This window comes from Oculina patagonica, chromosome 6 (assembly GCF_052425735.1).
Source record: "Oculina patagonica isolate OP01 chromosome 6, crgOcupat, whole genome shotgun sequence".
NCBI lineage: Eukaryota > Metazoa > Cnidaria > Anthozoa > Scleractinia > Oculinidae > Oculina > Oculina patagonica.
Window position 1 is genome coordinate 18,977,340 of NC_135763.1, and position 14,455 is coordinate 18,991,794.

Genomic DNA, 14,455 nt, shown 5'->3' on the forward strand with positions numbered 1-14,455 from the left:
AGTTGTCCATTTGCATATTAGAGAGAAACAATACTTAATCTGGGCCCTATTCATTACATAAGGAGAGACCCTTTTAAAATCATTCTTCTAATAGTTTTACTAAAAAAAATAGCTTAAGGCAGTGTACGATTTCTTATTTGCCGACTGAAAACTGTTCATTAACCGTGTACCTCCTAAGAGTACGCTTAGGCTACGTTTACACGGGACCGGTCCGGAACCGTTCCGAACCGAACCGGACCATTTGGAACCATGGAACCATTTGGAACCGATCCAGGTGTTTACACGGGACCGTTCTGGAACCGGTCCGGAACGGATCCATAATTGGAAAATCGGACCGGATCCGTTTCGGACCGGTCCCGTGTAAACATAGCCTTAGAGTATGGTACGAAGTTTGACAAATGTATGCCTAGAAATGTTCCATTTTTGAAAAATTAACTTGAAATTTAAATTGAAAAGCTAACATTGTCACATAAAATTAATGCCCAGTACCCTTCATTTTTGGGAGGTGCAGTGGCCTGTTGTTCTTGGGCAATACACTTTACTCTCATAGTGCCTCTCTTCACCCAGGTGTATTCTGGGGGTAACCCTGCGATGGACTAGAATCCCATCCAGGGGGGAGTAGAAATACGCCTAGTTGCCTCATGCTACAGAACCCGGGATAAACTCCGGCCTGTATGGGCCACTAGGCTCGACGCAAAATTTACCCACCCTTCCTTTGAATACTCAGACACTAGGATTTTACCCACAGACACAAAAGTTGAACCACATTACGTGACTAAGAAACCAACTTTTATCCTGTTTGGTTTTTGGATTCTCATCAACAGTTTCATCAACAAACTTTGACTGCATACGTTTGTGTTCTCATTGTCTGATAATTGTTAAGGCGGGAGTAAACATGAATGCCAATTTTGCGCCACTTAAGAGGACATAGGCACAAATTTCAAACAAAAATGAAAATTCTTGGCAAGAGCCCTTATATTTCGCTCATCTCTACCATGGTAGCTAAGAACAATTTTTTTGTAAATTATTAACGATATTAAAATCCAGCTTACGCTCGCCCGAGTTTAGCTCGCGTCGAAAAATAAAGAAGAAAACTTTTAGAATAAAAAAACTCGCTCTCCTTTAAAATAATTAAAATCCAGAGAGTAGCTAAAAGAATCGACATCTAAAGTTCAAAAAAAAACAACCACGCAAAGTAATTTCCCCATGTAACTTCAATGAGTAAAATAAAAAAGACTTCACTTTTCTGATACATGTAAATCCTGTTTTCCTCATTACGACAACCTAAGCCCCGGCACTATCGATACAGTAACTTCCACACTGAAAACAGTCCATATGATAGTGTAAACAGGAAAGAAAGCTTAAATCAACTTATAGCAGAGAGATCGATACGGCCGGCGAATCTCCGTTTCGAAAACCGCCATTGAGATGTCGGCCCTTTGTCCTGCGTACAGATATTAATTCACACTTGAGTACTCCGGCAAGACGACAACCACCGTGACCAGAAAGCACCCTGCTTTTTGTGTATTAGTTAAGGCATTATTTTTATTATTTTAACATAAGCTCTCAATGAAAAATTTTGGGCTGAACTTGTAATTAATTTCACTTCAGTAAGCCACCGTTCGAGAGAGTTTTAAATGTCAGAGCGCTTTTAACTTCCGGGTCGAAAGTTTTCTTTCGTTGCTTCGCTTTGCTGCATATTTTTTATCCAGTTCTTACCCTTGTTCAAATTCTTGATTAGGCTAAGACAAAACAGTTGTAGAGTCAACTCTCCCTTATTGAAGATCTCTATAAGACGGACACCTGGTGTTGATCCTGTCCTTGCCGTTTTTTCAGTCATTTTTATACTCTAACCAGCTAGGCTACGTTTACACGGGACCGGACCGGAGCCGTTCCGAACTGGACCGGACCGGATCGGCATCTGTTTACACGGAAGCGTTTGGCACCGATCCATGTGTTTACACAGGACGGCTGGAACCGGTCCGGAACGGTTCCATAACTTGACCTGCAAAATAGCAGGTCCAGTTTTGGTTCCGTCCCGCACCGGTTCCAGAACGGCCCCGGTAAACAGAAGGCCTATCCTATCCGTGTAAACAGAAGACATATCCTATCCGAAAATCGGACCGAAACGTTCCGGACAGCAGCAGTGGTTGATAAATCGATCGGCCGGCAACTTCTTTTCGAAAACTGCTATTTGAGATTTGTCGGCCCTGCGGTGTGCAGATAATGTATTTCACACTTGCGTAACTTCCGGCACATGAAATCGACAACCGCCGTGACCAGTAGCACCCTGCGTTTTGGTATAGTATTGGTTGAGGCACCATATTATTGCTATATTAATATAAGCTCTAAATGAAAAACTTTTGGGCTGAACATGTAATTAAGTTTCACTTCAGGTAGCCACCGTTTGTGAAAGTTGCTAAATAGTTGCATGGCAGCGCTTTTAACTCCCGGGTCTAAGTTTTCTTTCGTTGCTTCCTTTATAGTTTTTTTTGTTCTTACCTTTGTCCAAGTTCTTGATTAGGTCAAGGCAAAACAGGTGAAAGCAAAATCTAAGATGTTATCGTTGGATCCGTCTTCCGTGAATGTTAAAAAATATGACCATATATATATTTTGTTGGGGTCCGGCGTAAACAGGGGAAGGTGCCCCCCGCCAGAGCTTGCGGGGAGAGACAAGCGCCTCGCCGTCAGGGGACCCAAATGTATTAAAAATATCATAGTCATTATATAAATATTTTGTTTTTAAACCTGTTTTCCGGTGTGTTTTTGAGTTGATTTGGAAGCTATTAGGGGAAAAACGTTTAAGTTTCAAATATTATCCGCAGTCTATTCCTTCGTAAATAAGACGTTTGTAATTATAATACGACTCAAGTTTCCAAACAACAAGAGATATAAAGTAATAACTTTATAATCACCTTAATTCTCAATTCAATAGGCGAACTTTATTAGGAAGGAGTTGTCGAAGCTGGGGTATTCCCCAAAAACGGCTCTGTGCCGTCCAATGAGAGTTTTTGGGTTCCCGATCTAGAACGGGATTTTCAATATCAGACGATATCTAGAACGAGATATGGTATTTTAACACACAAAAGTTCCAAAATATCAGCAGCCAAAACGGGGACTTGTTTCTAGAACGCGGTATCTTTTGAATGCAAGTTCTTTCTAACTGAATACCAGAGGCCCTTCCAATTACGCTGGTAAAAAGGGAATGTTATGCTTCTAACAATGCTTGTTTTTTGTCCGATATAATGCTCAACTGTAATTATGCTCATTTTTTTTTAAAATAATGCTACTTTGGTATAAATGCTTTGTTGTACTTTGCAGAAATAAATACAAAATATGGTATCACGTCAGAAGTCCATAACAAACTTCTAATTACGTGTACTTTTCTTCACCTAGCTTTAATCTAATGAAGTGAAAAGCACCCTTTCCTTTATTTTTACACCAATATACACCTTGGTGTAAACAGTCATAAATGTTCAGCGTTTTATTATAAATTGTTTACCGTGACTGGTATTACAACTGCATATACATGATATATGGTCCCTTTTTCCCCCACCCCTTCCCCACCTTTCCTTCCCGCTTTTATTTCGCCCAATCCTCCACAGGAGAAAGAAGGAGAGCTTGTTTACAGGCTAGACTACACAGAATATATATTTTTAACTGACATTCACGGAAGACGGATCCAACGACGCCATCTAAGGTTTTGTGTACAGCCAACTCTCTCTGAAACGGGTACCTTCGGGACCGGCTCCAACTCAGTTCGGATTTTAACGTCGTTTCAAATTTTCCACTGAAGAAGGGACAAGAATTTGAACAAGGGTAAGAACTGGATAAAAAATATGAAACAAAGCGAAGCAACGCAACAGAAGAACTTTCCACCCGGATTTCATGCAACCATTTAACAACTCTCTCGAACGGTGGCTAACTGAAGTGAAACTTTATTACAAGTTCAGCCCAAAAGTTTTTCATTGAGAGCTTATGTTAAAATGATAAAAATAGTGCCTCGACCAATATTTCGAAAAGGAGGGTGCTATCTAACCTGCGATCAGGCGTTATTTTTCTCGCGGTGGAGGGGTAAGCCTGATCGCAGGTTAGGTGCTATCTGGTCACGGTGGTTGTCGATTTCATGTGCCGGAAGTTACTCAAGTGTGAATTAATTATCTGCATACCGCAGGACAAAGGGCCGACAAATCTCAAATGGCGGTTTTCGAAACGAAGATTCGCCGGCCGTATCGATTTATCTACCACTGCTGCTAAGCTTTAAGTTGATTTAAAGCAAAGTACTTCGTATTCCTGTTTACACTGATCAGTTAAGACTGGACTGTTTTCAAGAATGCATGGAAAAGAACTGTCACTTCAAGACGTGGAAATCAGTTACAAATGGCGCGTCAAGAAAATTGGATAACAGCTTCGCCGAGGGCTTAGGTTTTGTCGTAAATGAGGAAAACAGGATTTACAATGTATCAGCGAACACCACGGTAAGCAAGTCTATGTTTTTATTTTACTCAGTTGAAGTTCACATGGGGAAAATTAACCTTTGCGTGGATTGTTTACATAATGTTGATAAGATCAACAATGTCACGGTCGGTTAAATTAACGAATTTTAAGCAACTTTGAGATCTGAAAGCATCGCACTAAATCATTTCCCCAGGAAATCCTTTTAGTATCGAAAAGAACAATCATTTATCTGTCTAGTACCAAATTTTCGGCCATTTATTTCGCTTCGCTCATACTTAAATAAAGCGATAAGTTTGACCTATTTTGAATTAAATCAAAAGTGTGTCGAATAAATTTAATTATATTTTGTAGATAAAAGGACTTCAAGAGCAGAAATTGCTTTCGACGTACTAATTTGATGTTATTCTTCGATATTAAATAGGTATTTTTCTTCCAGAGTGCTTTATTTTACGACGCGAAGCTAACAAACTCGGCATAAATTTTGAGCTCCGAAAGCGTCAATTTTGCTGGATTTTAGAATTATCGATTTTCTCGAAAACAAATCGATATTTAGCCAAACAAAGTATACTGTGATTTATTTCATATTGAGACCTACCCATGGTAAGAGTATGAGCGAAATCCATTTAAGGACTCTTACCGACATATGTTTGACCGTAGGAAACCTGTGCTCTTAACATGGGTTTACTGGCAAGATCTCGTTCACATTTCAAGCAATCCAAAAAATCATTGCGCATCTAATAAACATATGTTTTGGGGGTGTTTTGGAGGAAATGGTTTTTCTCAAAGAATTTGAAGTTAAAAATTAGTAGGTGAACACCAAAACAATCCCCTGACACCCTGGGGTGCTCTTACGTGCGGCTTAACTGTATAGTGGTGCTCCAAAAAAAATTTCTCTCTTTTACCCCCTCTTAAATCTCGTCTTAAATCTCATTCAAATTGACGTTTGCCCCCGCTTTTAGTAGAAACTAACTCTTGTACCACGGTTTATGTTAGCAGAAAAGCCATAGAAAAAGTTATAACCATGTTACTAAAAAATTATGGAATTAAATAAAGTGAAGATGGAATAGTTTACATTGTACAAGACTAGTGAAAAATCCGTCAGCAAAATAGGTTTGTCAGCTTTCTACGAGAATTAAAAGTTGCCCGCTGTTTTTCAGATTATTTTGAGGTAAAAATTGTTTTTAGAATCGACGTTTCGGAAAGTTTAACTGGAATGCCTTCTTCAAAACTGATTAAGAGATAAAAGATGTTTTGACTTTTGTTTCCTAAACAGTCTCGAAAAAGGCAAGTTAAACTTGCCGAAACGTCGATGTCAAAAACAATTTTTACCTCGGAATAATCCTGAAAAACAGAGATCAACTTTTAATTTTAAAGAAGAGCGTTAAAAGTTTCGGAGAACATGTACAGTTTCTACAAAAAGCTGTTGCATGTCACCCTCAGAAAATACCTTTGACTTTGTTTTCATTCAAAGCTCCAAAGTGCATGTTTTTATAATAAACAGGAAATTGACTGGTTGCGTGCGCTGCTCATGTAAGTTCCAGGTCGATGAGGTCATTGAAAATTTGCCAAAACGTGTATACCTTCAACATTTAGAACTTCATGGAAACTGATCAACTGAATTCATCCCTCAGCAAAAAACAAGAAACCAAGACCTCAGATATACAAGAGTAAGCGATGACAACAAAATCTCAGCTGATAACACGTCATCGGTGATGTTGAGATTAGATTCGTCACGTGTCCTTTGTTAGAAAACGTGTAGTGGAGGACTGTCTCGTGTTTGCTATTTTCGAGTCCATATCGACACAACACGTGTACTCGAGCTACACGAGTACTGGCACACGTGCACTCCTAATCTAGTTCCTAATATCCCACAGTCCAATTTTGTCCTTAATAGAAAGGACCCTGGGAACAAAGGTAGTTCACTCAATTCCACGTAATGGGGTTCTCTCGTTTTAGTCAAATCTGAACATAAAGGCAAGGAGGTGTTAAGACTTTTAACTCACATTTGCCGAGATGTTGCTTCGATCCAGGTAAAACTTGCCAAAACATCGATATTTAAAACAATTTTAACCTCGGAATAATCCTTAACAACGGGGGGCAACTTTTAATGGGTTTTAAAGATGAGAGGTGAAACGTTCAGAGATACATGCGGTCGTCCATAACAAACGTTGTATCATAACTTTCTCGCCTCTGACGCGAAGACTTAGCCATGTTATATATCACTGCTGAAAAAAACCGAGATCAGGTCGTTAAAACTGTTTCTTTCAATTATGTTTTAGATTTGTGAACTAAAAAGATATCAAATTCTCTTTCCACCAAGCACGTTTCTTTTGGTGAAACAGATATCTTTTTCACTGAGAATGACAACTGGCTGACGAAGCTTGTCGATGGTTTAGGTGGAATATTAATTTTTGGCAAAACACGGACGGTCAGCCGCGGGATTAAGTAAAAGAGCGAAATGTGCGAATTTTCATTGTGAAATTGCTTGACCTGGTATAAATATATTCTAAATTTCCTAAAGCTCGCTATCAAAAAAGTTAGAAAATTTTATCACGCATACAACTTTCTTCTTTTAAATTAAAATTGGCTCTCTGTTTTTCAGGATTATTCCGTGGTAAAAATTGTTTTTAAAATCGACGTTTTAGCAAGTTAAAACTTGCCTTCTCTAAGATTGTTTAAGAAATAAAGTCAACATATCTTTTATTTCGTAATCATTCTTGAAGAAGGCTAGTTAAACTTGAAGAAAACCTCAGAATAATCCTGAAAAACGGAGTAACTGACCTAATTCTCGTAGAAAAATGACAAACCTATTTTGCTAATGAGTTTCTCGCTAGTATTATAAACTATTCCATTTTCTCCAGCTTTTATAAAGATTTATTTTCCATAATTTTTTAGTATCATAGTTAAAACTGTTTCTATGGCTATTCGCTAACACAGACTTTGCTACAAAAGTTGGTTTCTACTTAAGGCGGAGGTAAACGTGAATTTTAATAAAATTTTAAGAGGTTTAAAGAGGGGATCCAAAAAAAGAAAGACAGTTGACCCCCACACAAGAGCACTAAATTTTACAAATCCTTTGAGAAAAACTATTTCCTCCAAAACACCCCCAAAAATCATCCAAAAATTTTCAAAACACCCCAGATCATAGATTTTTGAGATAGGCAGAGAGTTTTTGGATTGCTTGAAATGTGAACGAGATACTGCCAGTAAACCCATGTTAAGCGGCGCATAAATGCTATTCACGTTTACTCCCGCCTTAACAATTATCGGTCAATGAGAAACATACGTATACATTGTAGTCCAAAAAAGAAATCGTATGCTGTGTTAGAGTGATTTCAGTTAACCCGTGAAATAGTTATTACACTTTTAGATACTATTAGAGACTAATTCCATTGTTTTCTTTTGGTTAGTTTTGACTATTACATACAAACTGGTAAATATTGTTTCACGGGTTAATTGAAATCACTCTAGCGAATTTTTTTAAATAAACTTTTAGAACAATGATTTTAAAAGGCTCTCCCGTTATGTATTGAGTAGGGCCCACATTAAGTATTGTTAGACCCTATTACGACACTACACACCATCCTTAGCCAATCAAACACGAGAATTGATAAAGCGGAGAGGATCAAACCACTACCGAACATTCTCAGAACGCAATGGAAGACAAGGTCCACTTTATGGCAGCGTTGTTGTTCATCTCTCCTTTAGTTCCAGGTATAGTTACAATTTAATCTCCTTTAATACGATTTATGCCAATTAATCTGCAGCCCTTTAATTTAGTTCGAGTCCGTTTGTTTGGTAGAGTTTTGCAGAAGCTGAACTCGCACGCACGCACGCTTTAATAAACAACCTTTAAAAGCATGACTTTTTACACGAAAAGGTTTGTTAGAAACTGATTTTTTTCAAGAAAAGTATAACATCAATACTCAAGTCCATTTCTCCCTTATGTCATGCTTATGTGAATCTATTTTGCGCAAAGAAGTTTAACACCTGAATCTAGCGGCTTGTGTGCATTATACATATATACTTGTAGTATTGTCCAAGGTTGTAGTTGTCGAGGATGTTCTTCTTCTTTGCAAAGACGTCAAGTTCCATGCAGGCACCTTCTGTCTATGACAGAAGTAACCACGTTATACTGGTGCAGAGCTGAAAGAAAGATAAATCAATAAATAAATAATCAAAAAGCAAGGCAAGTAGCCTTTCTTGTGTTGAACTTGAAGAAGATCGACATTTCTGAAACCATTACTCCCCTTCTCCCTTCCTCATATCGTTCCCTGGTAAGGATATGAAAATCACTTTAAACATAACCGCAATAAACATAACATTACCACAATAATCACGATGTTGACCAACTTGGTGAATGGTTTAATTGCACTGGCAAGCGGGATTGAGAATGGTCTGAAGGGACAGAGAGACCGTAGCCAATTCTTTAAAGAAGAAAATAGAAAAAATACTTGTCCTCGAGTATGTGTTACTAATAAACAACAAAAAACACTACCCTGAGGAGTTTTGATGTCTACAAATAACTGAAAGCAATTTTGAAATCCGTCTTTCAACAATTTTGTATTGTTTGTACAGAGGCCAGATACTATTCACTCTTTTTTAGTCCGGCTCTTTTAGAACCCTCATAGACCCGTATTCGTTGTAACATGCGCTGCCAAGGTTCCTTTGTTGAACAGACGATAAATCATTTCGCTCTCTCATGCTCCCTTTGAAGGAGCTGTTGAACTAAATTGCTCGGCGATAAAGGGCATCAAACTTGTTCCAATTTTAATTAAAATTGAGTATTGTGTGAGTGCCGAATGTATAATCATTTGCGGATTAACTGAATCGTTTGCTTAGTACACGGGTATATTCCTAACTGGTATAATTACTTTGCAGGTAAGTTATTTTAGTAAGTTATGTTAGTATCTCAGTTAGTACTTCAGTTAGTACTTTCACTTTCTTTGAAGTCGAAAAATTCCATTTGTTAACAAGCTAGCAATGGTATTATACTGATTCAGTGGCCACGCAAAGGACCCGTATCTCCACAGAAACAAATAAAATAAGCGAAGGAACAATGGCGTCATATTTCTGCACTGCAATTTGTGCTGTATTTTATGATATGTAACAAAACGCCTTGTCCTCAAAGAATCGAGAAGTAGGATTCATGGAGGCTTGACGCCTACAATACCGCTCTTCTCAAACCATTTTCATGGAAAATTTCAAGGCAACTTAAAGGCATGGACAGAAAAATGGTTTATTTATAGCTTAATTCATGGGTGAAGATAGCTAAAATATCCACGTTCCCACAACATGGCATCAATTGGCGCGTCTTCGGCCACAATCGCTCCGATTTCAGTTTTTCTACGTTCACCGTGTAAATTACTAGCGCAAGATCAAGGTATCACCTCGCTGGTTATTTGACTCGTTTGTCGGAAAATATCTGCAATTCCTAAAGCCTTGCAAAAGCATCATATACGACGCGTTTACAACATATAACATCGGAATTCCGAGTTGCGTAAAACAATTAAGAATGACCTTAAAGGTCCTCCTCGTGCAACTACACCCCTCGGCAAATCGCCATTTAATAGTGTGCGTTTATGTAAATTTAGTAGAAATCATGTCTTCGAGCAAAATGTAAATTTTACATCAATTTTACATAAATTTTACAAATTTTACAGCAAGAACGAAAGTTAAATGCCTCACTAGATCGACAGGACTGTCGTAAAGCTTTCCAAAATGGAGCGGGCGAAGTCATCTCGGTGATGAATAAATGTAAGACTGATAAGCAATTTCCACAAGAAAAATAAACCAGGAGTACAAAGTGAGAGTTATTAAGCTACTGAGAGAGAATTTGTAATTTCCTTGAAACCGTGAGATTCGACCTTGAAGCTGATGAAGAATTGTGTGACGGCCATGAGCGAGGAAAACTGTCTGCTCGAGTCACCCCTCGTAATTCACTGATTCACGCGAAAGCTTCAACTTCTTTTCTTCATTTATATTTTCTGAATTTTTTGCCTCTTCTGTAATCAGACAACAAAAATTAACTCGATGCTCACATTACAAAAACGGGTTGATTGAACCATAGTTAGTATGATTGAACTTAGTTTTGTTCTGCCAACGGCTTGCAAGCTCTCCTCTTCGCCATTACTTCGTTCATTTTCTCTTCTTCGAGTTCTTCAATCAACGTGAAACCAATGCGTATCAAGGGAATTATAAACAAGAAAACTGTTTGTAATAAAAAAATCTCGGCCAAGCAGCTTCTTGTTTAAAAATTAGACAATTCAGCAAGAGTTACATAATGGAGTCAAATTCACTAGATTGAGTTGCGCTTAGATGAGTGACATTTATCAGTTCATCATTTCTTCTTCTCGTTTTTGTATTTACTTGAAAGTAAATACTAAAGGGAGTCCTTACACAGAACAATTTTCCTCCTCTGAGTCAGCTACAACTGGTCCATTTACATTAGCGGCAAATGACGGGCTGAGTGATAACAAACATAAAGGCTACTGGTGTGGGCTGAAATAGCAGACACAAGATATGACAAATAAGAAACAATTGCTTAAATGCTCAGAAGAAACTAATATAAAGACAAAAACATTAGCCATTTCCCTACAATCTTGTCGGACATTTCAGTTTTCTTTATTTAATCCTTTGTCCTCAGATTTGCACAGTTGCCTGCATGCAACAGTCGACCTTGTTACAAATATACTGACTAATTCACTTTCTGATCATACTGCCTCAGTGTAACTCGTCCACAAAAAATTACAGTAATGCTAAAAGACAAATTCACAGATATCTTCACAAAGACATTTACTATAAGTAATTCATACGCCATATATTTCACTGGTTGAAAAAGTAAAATATTCGCGTCAAATACTATCAAGTTCTTTCCCTATTGATGTCACCATTGATATAAAAGATTGGTTGGTATTTAGTTTCTGTGAATCAACTTCTTTAGCAAGTTTTATAGCCAGTCAAACTACATTGAACCCTCCAGGTTCAAACGTTCAAAGAAATTTATGGATAATTCTTCGGGTGAATCGTCCGCTTGCAGCTAAGGAAGAAAACTTGCATGGACATGCAAGATCACGTACGTTTGACACGCCGTTGTTTGTTCTTCTTTCCCCTTCACCTCAGTGATGAAGCGAAAATACGCTGACTCGTGAGTATAAACAAGCGTAACACTGATAACACGAATGACTACTACATCCATTTCAAAAAGTTTCATTATTCAGTTGTTGTTTGCATCCCTCATTTATTTTCTCTGCAAGGCATTCTTTTCCAATAGAATCTTGCCTCCAACACAAAGCGGCCTCGAGGCTTATTTCTGTAGTACCAAGATGTTATTTTTTTGTGACTGGTATTCTTTTCATCATAGCAATTGTTTGCATTCAGTGACTGAAACTTAAAAGTCTGGTTCCCTGTGTAAAATTTTTTTCTGTCTATCAATGTTGCAAAATCAATTTTAAGAAGATAAAAAGCGTTCTCTGGTAAAATATTTTAAAAATTATTAGCTTTCGACAGCCAGACTGCTGTCTTCGACGGATTATCCGTCGAAGACAGCAGTCTGGCTGTCGAAAGCTAATAATTTTTAAAAATATTTTACCAGAGAACGCTTTTTATTTTCTTACAATGAATCCTGGTATCGGATCTTCAATATTTTTAAAAATCAATTTTGTTAAAAGAAAAATATGTCTGTAAAACCGCATCGAACTCCATAACAAAAGAACAGTGAATAAATAGGCACTCGCGATGGCCTTTTGATTTTATTGCTCATTGACCGGCCGCACGTCTGTCCTTCAGTCTTGTTCTATTAAAAATGGCTAATGAAGGCGGTTTTATGTTCCATGTAGCCGATTTGATTAGTACAGATAAAAATGATGAGTATTCTACATGACGACAGTGGAATCCGTATTCATTATCTTCGCCCGAGAGAGAGCCGTGCAACGTTGACATTTTGTCTTCCTTCAACCTTTAATTCATCTCCGTTCGAAGATATGCCTAAAACAATGGCTGCTTTATCAACTCTGCTAGCTTCACTGAGCCACTGACCAAAGTAATCTAGTGGCCATTCTCTTCGCTTCTTGGGGGTCTTGTAAATCAGGCTTAAAAATGATAAATTGTAAAGCCATCTTCTCTTTAAAGGCCATTGGTTGATGAAGCTGTATTCAAATAAACGGCGTAAAGTCAGTCAACGTATACGCAACAGGAAAACCGTCCACTTGCAACTTAAATGAAGAGTTCAAATGAGCTTGCAAGTTTATCGCGCCGTTGTTTGTTCATCCTCGCCCTTCAGTGTTTTTTCTTTTCCTCTCGCAATTAACCACTGTGTGTTGTCGTGAGATGAAGCGAAAATTTATACGTTGAACATTAACAAGTGTTTCGCAGATGACTACACTACAGCAATTACAAATAACCTCATTTTTGTTTGTGCGAGGCATACTACAACACAGCCCGGCCTTGAGGCTTCTTTCTGCAGTACCTCGGGCTCGGGAGTCGCGCTTTGCTTGGCTTGCTGGCTCGAGTAACAAACTCATGTTGAACCTTTCCTTCAATCTCCGATAGTTTCAGTTACGTCGTGAAAACGACTTAGTTCATGATACCTTGCCTCATGACGCTCTATAGAAAATATCACCCGAACAGGCGGATCTCAAGGTTGATCCAATGTTCTACTGGAATTCAAAACGCCCTTTGATGTTTCTTCCCAAGATGACAATAAACTGTAACTACTTTAAACTTTTTAATTGTCGCAAAATCTTGCTAAGATTCTAGTTTATGTATACTATCTTTATATATACTTGATGGCAAGTTCCCGTGAATCTAGGACGCAATAAACAGATTCAAATCTAAAAGACCAGAGAAATGTGGCATGGTGAAAACGAGTTTTATAGCAAGCAGAAACACTGCTCGATAGTTATCACAACGCGCGGTAAATTACGACTGTGCAGGAAATCACTGCATGCACTTGATCATCACGTGAAGCCGTGGTCAGCCTGAGAATAGCTGGACTTGTATTAATAGCTTTACAAACTATACCGGGGATTTTTAAATTACCGTTAGCCGACCTTCGCTAGCAGTAGCTTAATAAAACTCACTCCAAAATCTTCTTGTCACGAAGAGAAGAAATGAATGCAATGAAAATTATCACAGTGAACGCGCAATCATTGCCAGTGACCCAAATTGACCTCGGTGTATAGTAGACTAATCTTAATTAACGTTGCTTTGAAAGAGAGTAAAATTTGATACCAGTAGCTGAATTTGACTTGACGTGATGTTTTACTCAGGAGTTCGCTAATAGATACTGACCTGAAAACCTGCACAAATCTCTGAAATATAGACTCTAAATCTGTGTACTTTTAATAAGTCAAACTGATATTAATGTCCTTGTTGAGTTTGCGTTTCGTCTTCAGTTGTAAAATACGGCAGTTGATATTGCGCAGTCAATGTATTGTTGATCACACGATAGCAAAAACCCAAGCAAGCTGAAACGTTATCCTTTAGTTCTATTTTAACATCTCCGCGAATTAGTAGAAAAAGCGAACTAGCGTGTCGACCGCTTTTACAATTTCCACTTTTAGCTATTTTCATGATCAATTTGTGCCCTTTTGTCAGTTGTCGACAAATGCTATGATGAACAATATGATAAACATGATAAAACATCCATGGTATTCACTGACACGAAATGCTCTGTCTATGCTCTGTGCCTCTTTAACCTATTCAAACCAAACAGAATTTTCCGTTTTTCAGTTGTTATTGCCCGTGAACTGTTTTTTTAATTTCATTCGAACAGTTAAAAGTGTACCTCTGTGATAGCTGAGGTCTCAGATTCGACGGAGACAGGGTCCCGGTAGACGAACATCTAGTCAATACACTCATCATGCGGGAATTTATTTTTCGATTTACGAAAATGATTCCGCTTGATTCCGTTGTCGTACGTGTTTTGATCTCCATGAACATTATTTACAGCGAATTTGTACCCGCTGCACTAAATGGGCAATGTAGCAATTTGTCA

General features: G+C 38.1%; 1 protein-coding gene and 1 long non-coding RNA gene across 2 annotated transcripts in view; one reads left to right on the forward strand and one right to left on the reverse strand.

Moving 5' to 3' along the window:
* The window catches only part of LOC144657496 (peroxisomal membrane protein PEX14-like), a 307,100-nt gene that overhangs the window by 228,809 nt on the left and 63,836 nt on the right, over positions 1-14,455 (reverse strand). The gene's annotated exons all lie outside the window — the stretch shown is intronic.
* Positions 8,033-14,455, forward strand: part of LOC144657559 (uncharacterized) — a 52,737-nt gene continuing 46,314 nt past the window's right edge. Inside the window, exon 1 of the long non-coding RNA XR_013571573.1 lies at positions 8,033-8,172. This is a non-coding gene — a long non-coding RNA (uncharacterized LOC144657559). The remainder of the gene's footprint in view (positions 8,173-14,455) is intronic.